Source organism: Neodiprion lecontei, chromosome 3, assembly GCF_021901455.1.
Source record: "Neodiprion lecontei isolate iyNeoLeco1 chromosome 3, iyNeoLeco1.1, whole genome shotgun sequence".
Lineage (NCBI taxonomy): Eukaryota > Metazoa > Arthropoda > Insecta > Hymenoptera > Diprionidae > Neodiprion > Neodiprion lecontei.
Genome location: NC_060262.1, coordinates 31,349,773 through 31,363,955, shown reverse-complemented (window position 1 = coordinate 31,363,955; position 14,183 = coordinate 31,349,773). Strand labels below are relative to the sequence as shown.

The window sequence follows — 14,183 nt, the reverse complement described above, 5'->3', positions numbered from 1 at the left end:
TTTCTTTTAGGCAAAAAGCCATCTGCACTTGACTTGTTATTCTAGGATAAATCCGCTGGGTGGCGACTGACGATGTCTGCAAGGCCTGCATCCAGGCTTTCCGACTGGGTTATAACAGTGTCAGCGGGGGTTGTAACTGAGAGTAGTCTTTCTGGTGGGTGAAGATACACATTCGTGAAAGAACGCGGGTGCCTTGGAGCAAACGATAAGGAGCTAGGAAACGGGCTAGCCAATTCTTGTTCCAGGAGTTGGTCGGTTCGGGTCACCGCGGAGTTTTCCTGGGTGCAGAAAGCACCCGAGCGGGTACATATAATATTTTATTTTCGACAAAAAAGACCGGGGTGTAGGTGCCGCCGGGAGAAATGGTACGAGAGGGAGAAAAAAATGGGAAACGAACAAACAAACAAAACGAAATAACGCACAGGGAAAATCGTGTGGGTTTGAAAAAAGAGAGGGAGAGGGTGGCGCCGAGTTCCTCGTAGTCTTCGCGGGACTTCGAAGGCGCCAAACGGCAAGCCTCGTTTGATCGGCACAAAGCGGTACATCGAGTGGTAAACTCGACTAGGCACGATGAAAAATAAAGTTTTGATAGTCGAGGGCGCCTCTCACCTCGTATACTCTCCTTCTCTCCAGTCCGTGCGGTGCTTCCGAAACGGCCTCTGTGATCCGCTTCCGTCACACCCGCCGAACTAATTACGCGCTCGTCCTTCGCGTGGGTCCTAGACGTGCGTGCGTGGAACGCGCAAAGTTCACCGAAAGCGCCTTCGAAAGTGCTTTCGACCGGGCGATTGTCTCTCCGGGACTCTGTGTGCCCACCCTGCTAGTCTGGCTTGTCCGTCACTTTGTCACCGTGCACGCCGTGAGGGAACCGATGGCGCAACGCTGCTTGACGTCGAGTCAAGTGACCGGGCACATTTTTGGTAATCAGTCAAGTGCGGGACAAAGGATGCGTGTCGGGGAACAAGAGCTGCGCTCCGAACCTGCCGAGGAGTTTTTCCACCGCTGGCAGTGTTCTCGAATGATATAACTTGATTTATATGTTTAATCGAGGAAAAAGGTGAGCTGCCCAGTTTTGCTCGAGAAAGAAAGTTGAAATTGATTTAAAAAATACCTTAAGCCCTACTCTCTTTCATTCGTCGTACCAGCCTTAAAGCTTATTTCTTCTCGATGCCAAATTTCTTTAAAGTTTTTCAGCATCCAAAGGCTGTTTCAAGGCGAGGTCGAATTTCGAGTTCACTACAAGTTTTATTGTAACCAGAGTACATATTCTATGCATTTCAGAAGTGCGATATAAAACACAGTACCAACCGTACATTAGTTATAAGTCCCGTGAAAAATTAATTCGGTTGCGTCAGAGAAGAATAGGCGGTAAAAAGAAAAGAAAATTCCTCCACAATCAAGAGACCCCTTCGAATTACATAAATAAACACTCTGCGCGTTCGTGGCAGACGATTTGACTTTCTCATCGTTCGTTCCGAGGTGTAACGCTGCTAGTGAATTTTGCGTTCGCCTTAGCTGCATACTCTTCCTGAAACGTCTCTATTAAACTTGACCTGTGAAATAGAAGGCCGTATATTCGCGATATAATGAGGTAAAAGAAACTAAATACTACCGACGGTACGATCGTGTAATTTGCGTTTACGTTGCCGGATTGCCGATTTCCCGGCGAAGCACCGGGAGACGATGAAGTCGGACGAGTAAGAGAGCTCGAGAAACGTAGCAAAGGATACAGTAAAACAATAGTGGACGGTGCAGGAATCCGCACGCGAGAAAAGGTAATAAGTATACGCGGAAGAGTGCATATGGACGTTGAGTGGACGTCGTACAAGGGCGGGGGGAGAGGGGAGGACAGGCTGTCGTTTACTGCCGAGGCCGAGAAGAGTTAAAATTGCAAGCGTAACGCGGTGCTGACGGAACGCGAACCCGCCGCGTTACACATGATACACTATGTACATACAATATACATAAATATGTGTGTGTGTGTGTGTGTAGGTATATACGGGCAGTGTAAAATCCCCATGATTTTAGTGGCAACCGAAGCACCGCCACTTTCGGTATGCAACCAAAGATCCGAGCTGTGTTTGCGCGTGTGTGTATGCAACGACGTCTTACTAACGGTATAACGCTCCGCAACGCGACGCAACGCAGCGCACGTCGAGCCTCATGCCTCCACCGACTGCAGAGGAATCGCCACGAAGATGGTCATGCGGCACGTAATTGCGCCCCGATCTTCGCTCATTCTTGTTCGGCTGACCGACCGACCCGCCGATCGCTTTATTCCCACCGGCGGGCCCCTCGGCACGCATCATCTGGGTCGCGGGGCCCCCCCTCTGGGCCTGACCGCGTTTCTGTGGGCGGTCCCGTTTTACCTCCCTTTAACGAGAGTCGCGCTTCCCGATGCACCGCGTGTAGGTATATGAACGCGCGTCAGTGTCGATGTGCGAACCGCGCAGGTAAACTGGCGATTAGTGTGAGCGAAGCCCCTCATCCAATGTTCCGATATTTCCAAACCCGGAAAGAGAGAAAGATAGCGCACGTGCATTGTCGGATAAGCTATCGTCATCGGATGCATCGGGAAGAACGCCTTCTTTTTCGTTATGCGAAGGAATTCCCATCGCCCCAGAATACACGGCTGTCCCTGTTGTTTCATCGCGGTTGCGAATGTGTGTATAATGTGTGTGTGTATGTATAACACGCCGGGGGATTTCGTTGCGAAGGAAACGTGTGAACTACCTACTAGACATAACTGCTCGTTCGCGCGAAAGGCCGCAGGATATTTGCGACGCGGACGTCGCGTGTTATTATAATGCGTGTGTGTGTGTGTGTCTCTCTTTCTGTGCAGGGCTCCGACGCCGGCATTGGCAACATTTCATTGATTATAACGCGCCCGTTGATAGTCTGCGGTCGAGTCAAACGGTTCTCGAGAAAGAACTGTACGACATATATATTATATATAGTTCTACGGCTCGCGCAGTTTTTAGTTTGAAAATTTTTACCTATTTTTTTTTGTATTTTTATTTTTTATTTTCCATCGTTTTTCTTCCTCCACTCGGCGCGTTTAATGCCGCACGCGGTCACGCACAACCGATCGGATTATTCTCCCCCCCCCCCCCCCCCCCCCGATTCGATCCCGCGTCCCGTTTTTCACGATCCCTCTACTTCTTTCTCGCTCTCTCGTTCCCCTCCAACGGCTCAATTGATCGCCGATGAAATATATCCAATTTTTCTGGATAACCTTTCAGCCCGCGGCCGAGTGTCGGTGTCGGCCGAAGTCGACGTGAGCTGACTGTAACGTAATTGCCGCTACATCCGTTTAAACGTCACCGGGATAGCCGAGCGTCGCGTCGGTTAGGTATGAGCTTAATGGGCGAATGTTTAATAGGCGCACCCACGCGGCGCAGACTCGGACTCTCATCCGTATGACGCGGTTCTCGCTGCTCGCGTGCCCCCGAGAAATAAAGCAAATCATTTGGAATACAAGGTACACGGACGACGTAACGAGATTGTGCAAGCCGGGGTCGGGTCATTGTTGGCTTGTTATCCACGCATTAGCGCGTCCGAAATTACCGGACAAGGCGCAACCGCGGTCCCTCTCAACACCGGAGACCAAACTCCAAAAGTTCGAACAGTGCCGACGCTCTTTAGACCACGTCACACTTTGCCCAAAGCGGTATGATGAGCCGGTTAGCAATTGTGTCCCCCGCGCAACGAAGATAATAAGAGAGAGAGAGAGAGAGAGAGAGAGAGAGAGAGAAATGGCGGAGAAACGGAGATGGGAAACGTCACGACGGGGCCCCGCCGCGGGATCGGAGTAACGGTACCCCACCAGAGGAAGGCAAGCGCCACTTAAAACTTTATCCCGTGCCTTTCGAGCAGCGCAATTTTCCTCCCAAGGCGAACGAATATTTTTATATACTCCCGAGGTATACATATACACCACGACGTCACGTCCGTCAGTCTCTCTTCTACATACCAGCAACGTCTGTCCGTTCCGACGTTGTGGGCACGCTTTTCACGGATAAGGCTGCGGTTATTGTACCTTATATGTATACGTTTCTGCGGAATTGCTGCAGCCACGGTGATAGACGAGGACTCACTCGCCTCGAGACGAGTGTGGGTGTCGTCATCCTTGAGTTTTTATCCCCTTGGTGCAGCTGGTTGACATCGACGACGTAGCCGAATGCAGCCGGAAGTTGGGTCGAATGAACCAACCTTGCTTCTGGCCACGTGGCGATAAAATTCTCATAAATCACGATCGCGTCGCGAGTCGACTCGATTTTTTACGATCACGTTCACGCCGTTTGTTTATGCATGTATCTTTTTTTCTTTCCAATTATCTACGAGAACGTCTCGAGGGTATTTCGCGATGGTATTTCACTCGCGACTTGACACGTCGCGGCAGTATTTGCTCAGTGTCTCATAACTGGCAAAAGTAAAAGCAGTTTGTGTACGGAATCGGTTTTGCGTCTCTGTAAGCATTGGCATAATGTCTGGATACAACAGGAGATCTTTTAACTGAATTTTTTATGCTCATTAGGCTCGAATTATCACAGTGAGACATTCCGAAATTTGAATCTGAATGACTTTTGTTCGTAGCAGAAGTGGAAAAGAAGTGGATAATACTTAATTGTACAGGCAATGATTATTCCGACTTCGAATATGAAGAGACGGCTCATCGCGAGACAGTCGAAATGCCGTATAAATATTTATTCAAAAGACACGTTATTAACTACCCAGTCTTAAAATTCCGGCTTACTACAGGAATAATAAAAAATTTAATTTATTTCCGATTAGAGGATAGAATAAAACAAGTACACGTATACGTATAACCGTTTGGTAATTACGCGGTTATTTTTATTTACTGCAGAAATTTAAGGAGCGCGTGCTTAGAAAATTGACCATCTCCGGATGTGTCCAGCTCGCCCTGCGTCGTTTACAGTATATTCTAGTTGCAACAACTCGCTAATTAGCGGTCGAGCCTGCCGAGATTGAGACGATTGAATTATAATCATAGCCGGAGCGTAATCGAAGCAACAATGGGTGTGCACCGAGACCAACCGAATAATTAGAATTCTCTAGCAGGCTGCGAGCAATATAGATATAATACCTACGGACCGTGAATCCGTTGCCAATATAAAATAATTACGATAGGCCCTACGATCAGTGGGTTCTTCATTATCACGAAATCCTTCTATCGGGCGAACGCGCTGCCGCAGAACCTTGGACTCCGGGTTCGGTAAGCCAAACTCGTTGTTCACCGTTCCTTCGAATTTGAATGCGCACGGCTCGCGTTCGAGTAGCGAATATGATAATAACTATATTTCGGTTAGGGGATAGCAATTTCTCGATCGTAGCTCTCCTCCGAATGATAATCTCAAATTCTCAACGCACGCTGCACGAAGTCGAAGCTAGGCATGCACGCGCATAGACATACACACGTAATCGGCGTTCGCGATGTGCACTGGATTACTGGATTACTAGATTGAGAGCGTATAATCTCTGATCGCCTCGTAATCCCAGGCGAGGTGATTCGAATCTCTCTCTCCAGGGACTGTAATTCAAATCAAGAGCTGAGACATGTGGTTTGTGGTGGCGGCACTCTTTCCCCGAGGGTGGTCCCTAATTGGTTGAAACGGTTGTCGGAATATCTCCTCGGATATTACTCTCATTTGCAAATAAACAACCAACGAAACGGCTGCGGAATTTGATTGCTTTCGGGCGGATCTTCGTTTCGTTTTGCCCGTATAAATTAGCCCGAAATCTCGTCGAGCTTTCTAATTCTGTCGGAGGGGTTCTTTGATTTTTTTTTTTTTCCCCGTGCTTTTTTTCTCGTCAAACACCAGTCTTCAACGCGCTGTAGGTACGCGTAAGCTCGCTGAAGTTGACAGGCGATGAGGCGGACGGTTTCTCAGCAGTGTTGCGGAAATTTCACAAATTAAAGTAAAACCACTTGTCAAAATTGCCGCAGCTATAATTTGGCACGGGTACGCGTTTCGAGCCGTATTCCGCCTCGCGGCGCGGATTTCCATTTAATTTTTCCAACCTCTGAGGACTCGTCGTAATTAACGAGTAATAAGTAAACGCTGTTACATACAATATGTCGGTATAACGCCACGAAAAGCATACCGTGAAGCACCAGCGAGCACAAAAGCTCTCCTATGATTCTCCGCGCGTACAAATAACTCGGAAGATTTTTAGGGCTCTCGAGACGTTTGGCGGCTCGACGATCGCGACTTGGGTACCGCCGCACGTATACACGCGGGGCGTTCTGTTAACCTTTTGCAAACAATGATTCAAGAGCGGAAACAACGCTCTGTATACCCACTCGACGCTGGTTCTTATCAGCGTTACCTTTGGTTACCCTAGCTAAATTCCTACGCGGTATCAAAGGCAGCTGCGCGATACACGCCGCTCGCACTATGGGAAACCCAAACCGACACCCGCCATAACGAGCCTTTAGATAGGCGTAATAACCCTCTCGAGGCTGCACTCTAGGCGAGGATTTAGCTCGCTCCCTTTCTTTCGCGGACAGGAAAACGAGCGCATTGCGCCTCGGGGTCGTAGCCCGAAGTTCCGCACTGTGAATTTATGCTAATTCCGGTTACGTGACGTTAAAAAGGTAGATTAAAAGACAACGCGCCCCGGGAATACGGCTCAGGCTTTCGTCCCCGGGTTTTGAAAGGATTTAGGTTCGCGGGTTGTTTCTTTCATTTCTCGCCGCTTAGTCAATTTTCCTACACTCGTTGTACCGTCGTCGTCGCGGTAACGCGACGTTTCTGCAGGCAACGAACTCTCTCGCGAAACACATTTCGCCTCGCTCCAGGGTGGCCCGGTTTGATATTCCCGTAACTTAGAAAATTATATAACCGTACGCCGCAATGCCGCGAACGAAGAGTGACGACGTTCGATTAAAAGTCGACGACCTGGCACCGTTACCATTCCTGGATACGTGTAGGTAACAATTTCCGAACCGAGATCTTCGCCGATAATTCGTTAGATCAACAACGTTGAAAGTTCGCTTCGCGGTGCAGAATGAAAATTCAATCCAACTCGCGGGGGTTTTTTCTTTCCTTTTCTAATTTTCCTCGAGTGGTACAAAAATTAAAGCAAACTTTAAATCCATTAGGATTTCGAAGCGCGAAGATCACACGCCGAGTCTTATACTTGAGGGTGAGTCCCTTCCTCCCGATATCGTTTCAATTATCAAAGGTAATCCGAAAACATCGCATCGCAAACTTAGAGACCGGTGATAACTCCGTATCAACGAATCGTTTGAAATTTCGCCTTTCGACGGATGCAAGTTGACGTAGGTACGCAGAAATTAGTTGCCAGTTTGCTTCACCTACCTGAAAGATGACTTGAACTTCCTTCGGAATCGCTATCAATCGGGCCGAGAAATGTCTCACTGGAGGAGCTCGCCTTGCCCTTGGACTTGAGGTGCCGTTCACGGCCACAACCAACACAGAAATGCGACGATCCCAAGGCGTGCGTCCACTTTTCCTGCCTCTGCACCAGGTGGGGGGATCTGCCTGGCTGCCGCTGGCAGGTGGAATGTCCAATTGCTCAAACGTTAAAACGCTCTGGATGGACGCACGTGTGTACGTATGTGTGAACCTAATTGCTCCTCGTGAGTAAATTCTTCGTCCCGATTTAATATTTCGAAATTAAATCAAACGGTCTTCTATTTTTTTCAAATTTTTCACTTCTTCTCACTACTGTTCATTTCTTCTCTATCCCAGAACGTTTACCGGAATCCTGCAACCGGTTCAACGCAGCGAAAGGCTTTTGAGAAATCCGAGCAGCCGCGACGACTTCGAAACAGAGTGAATTTCTTTTTCTTACTTCGCGTAAATCGCAGTCATACGTACCTGAACGTTGGCATAAATTGATACCGGTACAGGGTAGGTATGTATATGATACGAGTTCCGAAAAGTTGCGGCGACCCGTGTCAAAGTAGGTAACAAATGAAAGGTATGTGTGTTGCGAATAAAAATAAAAACGAACTAGGTCTGCGAGTACAAAGAATATCGAAATCGGCACGCGTACATGATTTGAAATTGAAATTAAGCGCCGTTGTGTTGCGACTGCTGAAAAAATTGGACGTACGCCGGGACGGTTAATTTCCTTTTTGTGCGAGAAGACAGGCGCCGAAATCTCGTTAATCGAATCGTTATGGCATAACATCAATCGCATCTTTCACGGAACAATATACCTGTACAATGTACATGTGTACATATATATATATACCCATGCCGGTTATACACGAGCGCATCAAAAGATCCGATGATAGTTTCTCCTCTTTTTCTTCTCCATTTCCTCAGCTCTATCGTCAATAGATCCTTACGCAACGTATGGTCTATTCCTCACGTGCACGTGCGTGCCGCTTGCGAGACTCACACGTCGGGGTCCCGCGCGTCTCGTTCGTTTATCTTCTTATTATTTCAGTGAGAATCGCGCCGTAAAGAATGTATCAGGTACTCCATATAACAAAAAACTTGATTATCGGCCCCTGCCGAAATGTCACGACTTATGGTATGGGGCCTTTCTTATTTTATTCATCCATCTTTTATCATCCAGCAATTCCCGTCGTCGGACAAGCAGACTACGTGACACGTGGTGGATGCATTTTTTTTCACCCAATCGTGAATTCTGGTGGAAATAATTACAGGCATGCCTTGGAACCGCGGTACCCGTTACTTCTTACACAGATTGATTCCAAAAAGCTATTCATCACGTCTTCGTCTCACAGCCCGTCGTTTTTCGCGGGAACAATCGGTCACGGACGAGGCGATGCCGCGCGCTCGGCCAACTCGAATCGCGAACATGCAGGAACGCGGATCGAACACACAATATTGTGTATATTGTCTACGTATGGTAACCTGACACCTCCAGGACCTCTCCGCGACGCCGTCTCCTGCAACCGATATCGCCTATACGCATCCCTCGCACGCATTTTCCACCCAATCTCGCTTTCGAGTTTCGAGGCTCTTCGTACCGCGAAGCGTGAAAAATTTAATCCTGCGATTACCCACTTTTTGAATCTTAATAATGAAAAACCCAGACATAAACCGACCTCACCGTGCAATCTGTAAACGTGCTCCTACTGCTACCTTGTGTTTACGCGGGATTTTTCATACTGCGGTAACCGAGCTTTTACCTTGAAGCCTTTTTGCTTCGATGTCCTGGATTTTTTTTACTGCAGTAAACAGGTGTTGCGATACCCGGCACTACTTGCCGAGGGAAGGAAATTCATGCATATAAATTAAAAAACTGAATATACATACGTGTTGTAAAGCTTCGGGGCAGACATGTAAGGAATTTGTAAGTTCTTGTTCTCGGAATGCAGCGAGTCCTATTATCCTACAGGGTTGGAATTAAAAATTTTTAACCCCTTATTATACGTTGAATGTTTGCCGAAGAAACAACTGGTTGCCAGTTAGTATAAGCTGCTCTATTGCTCGAAACCCGTCGAGAATAGTACCTGCAAGTACCTTAAATTCAAATTCAATATTACTTTCATTTTCAATACTACTTTCATTATGAAAATATTTCCTACCTTGCCCGGAAAGATTTCCACTGCTAAATTTACAATTCAAAGTAAATCCGGTCTGCACCGACTTCAACTTTACGTATTATTTAACTACTGTTTTATAGATAAATTGAAACGATGAATCGTTTTTCGCAACAAGGTTATGCCGTATGAATACCGTTGATTTTTACAGATGAAATATGAGATCGTTGTAGATTGAAAATTTTTGTTACCACCCTTTAGTGTTCTTGTCGCGTAACGAGCTCGTTGAACTGTGTATCGAACGGCAGAATCACTAGACCATTTCCGATGTTAGTTACGTGCCAAATATGTTTTCGCACTGCAGTGCAGTCGGGAAAATATACAATTTAATACATGCTTACTAAATCATTAAAAGCGAAACATGTAGTTATTTGTGAGATATAAAGAGTACTCGGTGCTCGTCAAATCGAGAGAAATCCATTTCAACAACTACCATTTATACTATAATTCTGCACCATGTGTACGTGCATTATGCGTACGCAATGTGTCGGACTAGCGATATTTTTAGTACTGATTGTAATCTAAATGTCAACGACCACAATTTGCGTACATGTAATATTGATTACTCGTATATTCCGACTCCCAGTTGATAATGCCTAGATTTCAATCAACTGATAATAGAAATTTATTGTAATGATGCTGCGTGCTTTAATATTTGTTTGTTTGTCACGTGTAGATGTTGATCGTAAAGATTTTGAATCATTTTTTCTCACAAGCGGTGATCGAAAGGAGAATAAATAGATTTTCTATTGGATATTGTCAAAGGAAGAAACGGTTTATCACCCGCAGCAGCAAGTTTATTTTCGAAGTGTAGAAAAAGGCGAACAATTAAACATTAATTGGACCGCTTTTTTATGGTGAAACAGTCGGCTTGCTCTGTAGAAATTGAGATGGGAAAAGTATAAGCTGAGACTAGGGCGATATCTGGTTTTTGTCACGATGCGTCGAAAGGCATCTATCGCTAATAAATGGTAAGTGAACCGTCCGACGCCGCGAAGCCATTCATTAAGTTGTTCGGTTGTCCCCCATAAGTCACACGTTCACATAATACGTACTTATTAAGATAACGAGACACGTATATAATTGAAATTCAATTATCCGCTGCCCGGTCTGTTGAGTGTCTACCGTTTCAGCGGCGGTAGCCAAGCTACACCAGCGTAGCAGTTTCTTAAACTTGAACTTATACGCCCACAATTTTTGATACTTATACGTGTAACGCTTGAGTCGATTACGTCTTCCGAGAAACGCGTAATACCAGCCGTGGCTGAAATAGGTTAGTTGACGGAATAAAAGAGTATAACGTTGAAAAGGTGAGAAAAAACTTACTTGAAATTTACTTATTCGCGTCGCGTAGCGTAAGGCATGAAACGCCGCGCCGTATACGCAAGTCCAACCGGTATATAAATAAAAATCTGGTAACCGCGCAGATCTTGACTTAACTGTGCTACATTCTAGCCGTTTAATTAGAAACTTCCTGCGTAACGAAAAGAGAATCCAGCCATACGTTATTAAGCGGTATAATTAGTATATACGCATCACACATTGCCAAACCAAGTCTGGCCCGCACACACCGGTTAAACCAACACGTGAGAACGGTTACAAAATCCTCGACTGTACTCGTGAACGGCCGTATATTAAGCCAAACGTGGTATTTAACGAATACGAAACGTTTCTCCCGGTTGAAAATAGCCAAGTCTCTCCTCGAGGTAGGTACACCGGGTATTATCGTCATCATCCCGGAAACCTTCCTTTGTGAAGGCGCACGTCCTCCTCCAAGCCTGTGTAGGACACGCCGATCGACCGTTAACCTTAATTCCGAATAGTGAGAATCAACGCGCCCCTCCGGTTTCTTCTGCACATACAATTACCCATTCCACGTTCCTGCATCCAGAATTACATACCCGGTGACACGAGGATATCGTGATACCCGGTGGAAACGGCGGCGCACATCCATCCGGTGGTGGTCCCGGCTCTTCGCAGATACACGTATACCACCTACGTGTGTGCCGCGAGTTTTCTCATCGATCATCCGCGCGGTTATTCGCGTTGAAGCAATCGAGAGAAAAGGAACGAAGAAGATGTAGAGAGATGGACAAAGGGAAGAAAAAGCACCGTGAGAGGGATGCGCCCTCTGGAACTTGCGAGTATCATATGGCAAATTATGCGTTCCACATTGATTCAAATCTCCTGATAAGATCAACCGGTTCCTGCTGGGCATGAAACCCGTTATCAGAGAATTCACACACTGCTTTTTCACTAATCGAGTTTCTCGCAGTTAGCTCAGGCAACAAGACTTGAATGCGATATTCTAATTAGATTAACGCGGCGACGCGACGTCGCGACGTCCGTGCCTATATGAGCTCTCGACGGTGGGGACCTACGTGCGACTGACTCCCTCGGCTCCCATCGCCCTAACCATACACGGATACAACCCACACGTACCCAACCACGTGTGGTCGAGCAGACACTGGCGGTTTACCCCGGCTAGAGTCGTTCGTTTCGGTGTGACGTCTCCCTTGCCATAACGATCCTTCACAGGTTGTTTGGAAGGACAAATTACATCTAGTGTAACGGGCACCTACCGCCGTGCAGACATTGACAACGTGATAACGTGCACTCCGGAATTGATCGATGTGGTCTACCTACGCGCGTAACCCACATGCATATGCATCACCGGCACCGCTCGAGTCGCTTCCCGTTTCTTCTCCAAAGATTGTATTTGGGCAGGGTACGGTACATTCGAGTAATGTAGTCTCTCGCTGCCGTAAGCCCGTTCGGTAGTAGTCGGACTGCAGCTTTTTCACAGGACTCCACGCGCCCGCTTCCTCCGCAAATTGCTTACACTCTCTTAATATCGGGAATTTCCCTACTCCATCCTCGCCCGATCCGGGAATTTATCGATACAAGGAGACTTGAACGCGGTGAATCGCTACGCCCGTTGCACGGGAACGGCATTGATGATTTCGGCAAAGTGGCGTGACCGTTGCGGGAAACAAGAAACTGACACATAGGTAGACGTTAAGAAATTAGCACTTTATGGAGATGACGCGGTCGGGTTTTTGTACTATGTACGGTGTTCCTGATATACCTGATAAATCCACTCAGCTATGTATATATTCACCTGCATGCAGATGCGAAGTTATACGTGACTTAGTTACATCCTCGTTTACTTAACAATGTTATAAGGTTACGGGCCATTATCTTGTAAAGCGGTTATAGCAGTTATGCTGCATTTAATATTAGTCAGAAAACAAGCCAGCTTTGTAAGTATTTATAACCAGAGGTCCAGCGTGTTGGCCTGGAGCAATGGAGCAAGGATTCTCTTTCCGCCAGCGAGCTGCAGGTGCAACGATACCGCGTCGTCTTACGTAACGGGTAAAAAATTAACCGCATCTCACCTCCGAGATGAAAGTGTAATTGCAATCATGTTATTTCTTGTACCTGAACCCAAGACGCGTCTGTTCTCGTGTTCGGCGGACGAATATGGTCGCGTGGTCATCTCGTCGTCGTCCGTTCGACCTTTCCTAATCCACGAAACGAATCTTCCGAGACGTCGTTGCGCAAGAAATTAAACAGAAAGAGTCAGAATGACAGAAAAATATAAATTTCACCCCCGCTAAAATCGGATTGCATGTATACGCGCGTATAGTTAGGTACGAATAAAACGGGCAGTGGGCCAAACCGCACAGGTCAGTGAAGCCGTAGCGGGTCTAAACTTGGAGAACGACCTTCGGCCGCGAAGCGAGATACTTGAGGATAACGATTTACGGTAACGGAGAGTCCGGAGTCTGCGGTGAAAAGTGTATAATTGGTTTCGCCTAACGTCTGAAAATTGTCTGTATATGTACGCGCAAGTGCTGCCGCAAAGGTACTACGTAGGTACGTGAACGCTTCCTGGTTCACCGATGCGTCGATATTATTTTCCACGCATGTACGTAATACGGGCTTCTTACGCAGCTCGACTATGAAACAATTTCATCCGTTGAATAAGTGTGTTACAGCAGAAAGTTACGCGAACGCACGCTGCGTGGGCCCGCGGGATGCGTTGCGGGTAAATAAATATGGAGAGGAGAGGATCGCTCTCGCAAAATCACAACCTTTGATGGCGCGACTTACGAGGGAGTGATAATAAAGCAAAGCAAAGCATATGCTTCGATGTGTCGTTAAGTCGGCTCGACAGCACTCGGCTATGCAACCTCAAGTATCATCTCCCCCTCCCGCCGTTGGCCTCGCGACTTTCTCATGGCAAACGATAATCACCCCACTGCACGGACAATCGGATGAAATTGAAGATACTCCCGGCTCATTCATATCGCCGCGCGGAGAGGCTGCACGGACGGTGACTCGCGGTTGCGAACGTGCGACACGCGTAAAATCTCGCATGCGGAAATTTCCCCGTTCGTTTCGAACGACGCGTTAAAGAGGTGAAGAAAAATTCATTTCCCGCTTTCTGAAGATGGGACGACAAAATATTATTCTAGTCAGCGTTGTATAACCAGTATAGGTAATGTTGCGTAGAGGGCTCCGTTGCGCATCGTCTGCCACCACGGCAACTAGTTACACGTATGAAATAATCTATTATCTAGAAGGGGAGTTATCTGGTGCGGGCATT

The 14,183-nt window shown here is 47.0% G+C and overlaps 2 protein-coding genes across 10 annotated transcripts in view; one reads left to right on the top strand and one right to left on the bottom strand.

Annotated features, from left to right (window-relative positions):
* The window catches only part of LOC107222060, a 93,961-nt gene extending 86,479 nt beyond the window's left edge, over positions 1 to 7,482 (bottom strand). The window contains exon 1 of the mRNA XM_046735145.1: positions 7,347 to 7,482. The gene's annotated coding sequence lies outside the window, so the exon portion shown is untranslated. The remainder of the gene's footprint in view (positions 1 to 7,346) is intronic.
* LOC107218160 (autophagy-related protein 16-1) overlaps positions 1 to 14,183 on the top strand; it is a 238,958-nt gene that overhangs the window by 204,493 nt on the left and 20,282 nt on the right. The window lies entirely within an intron of this gene.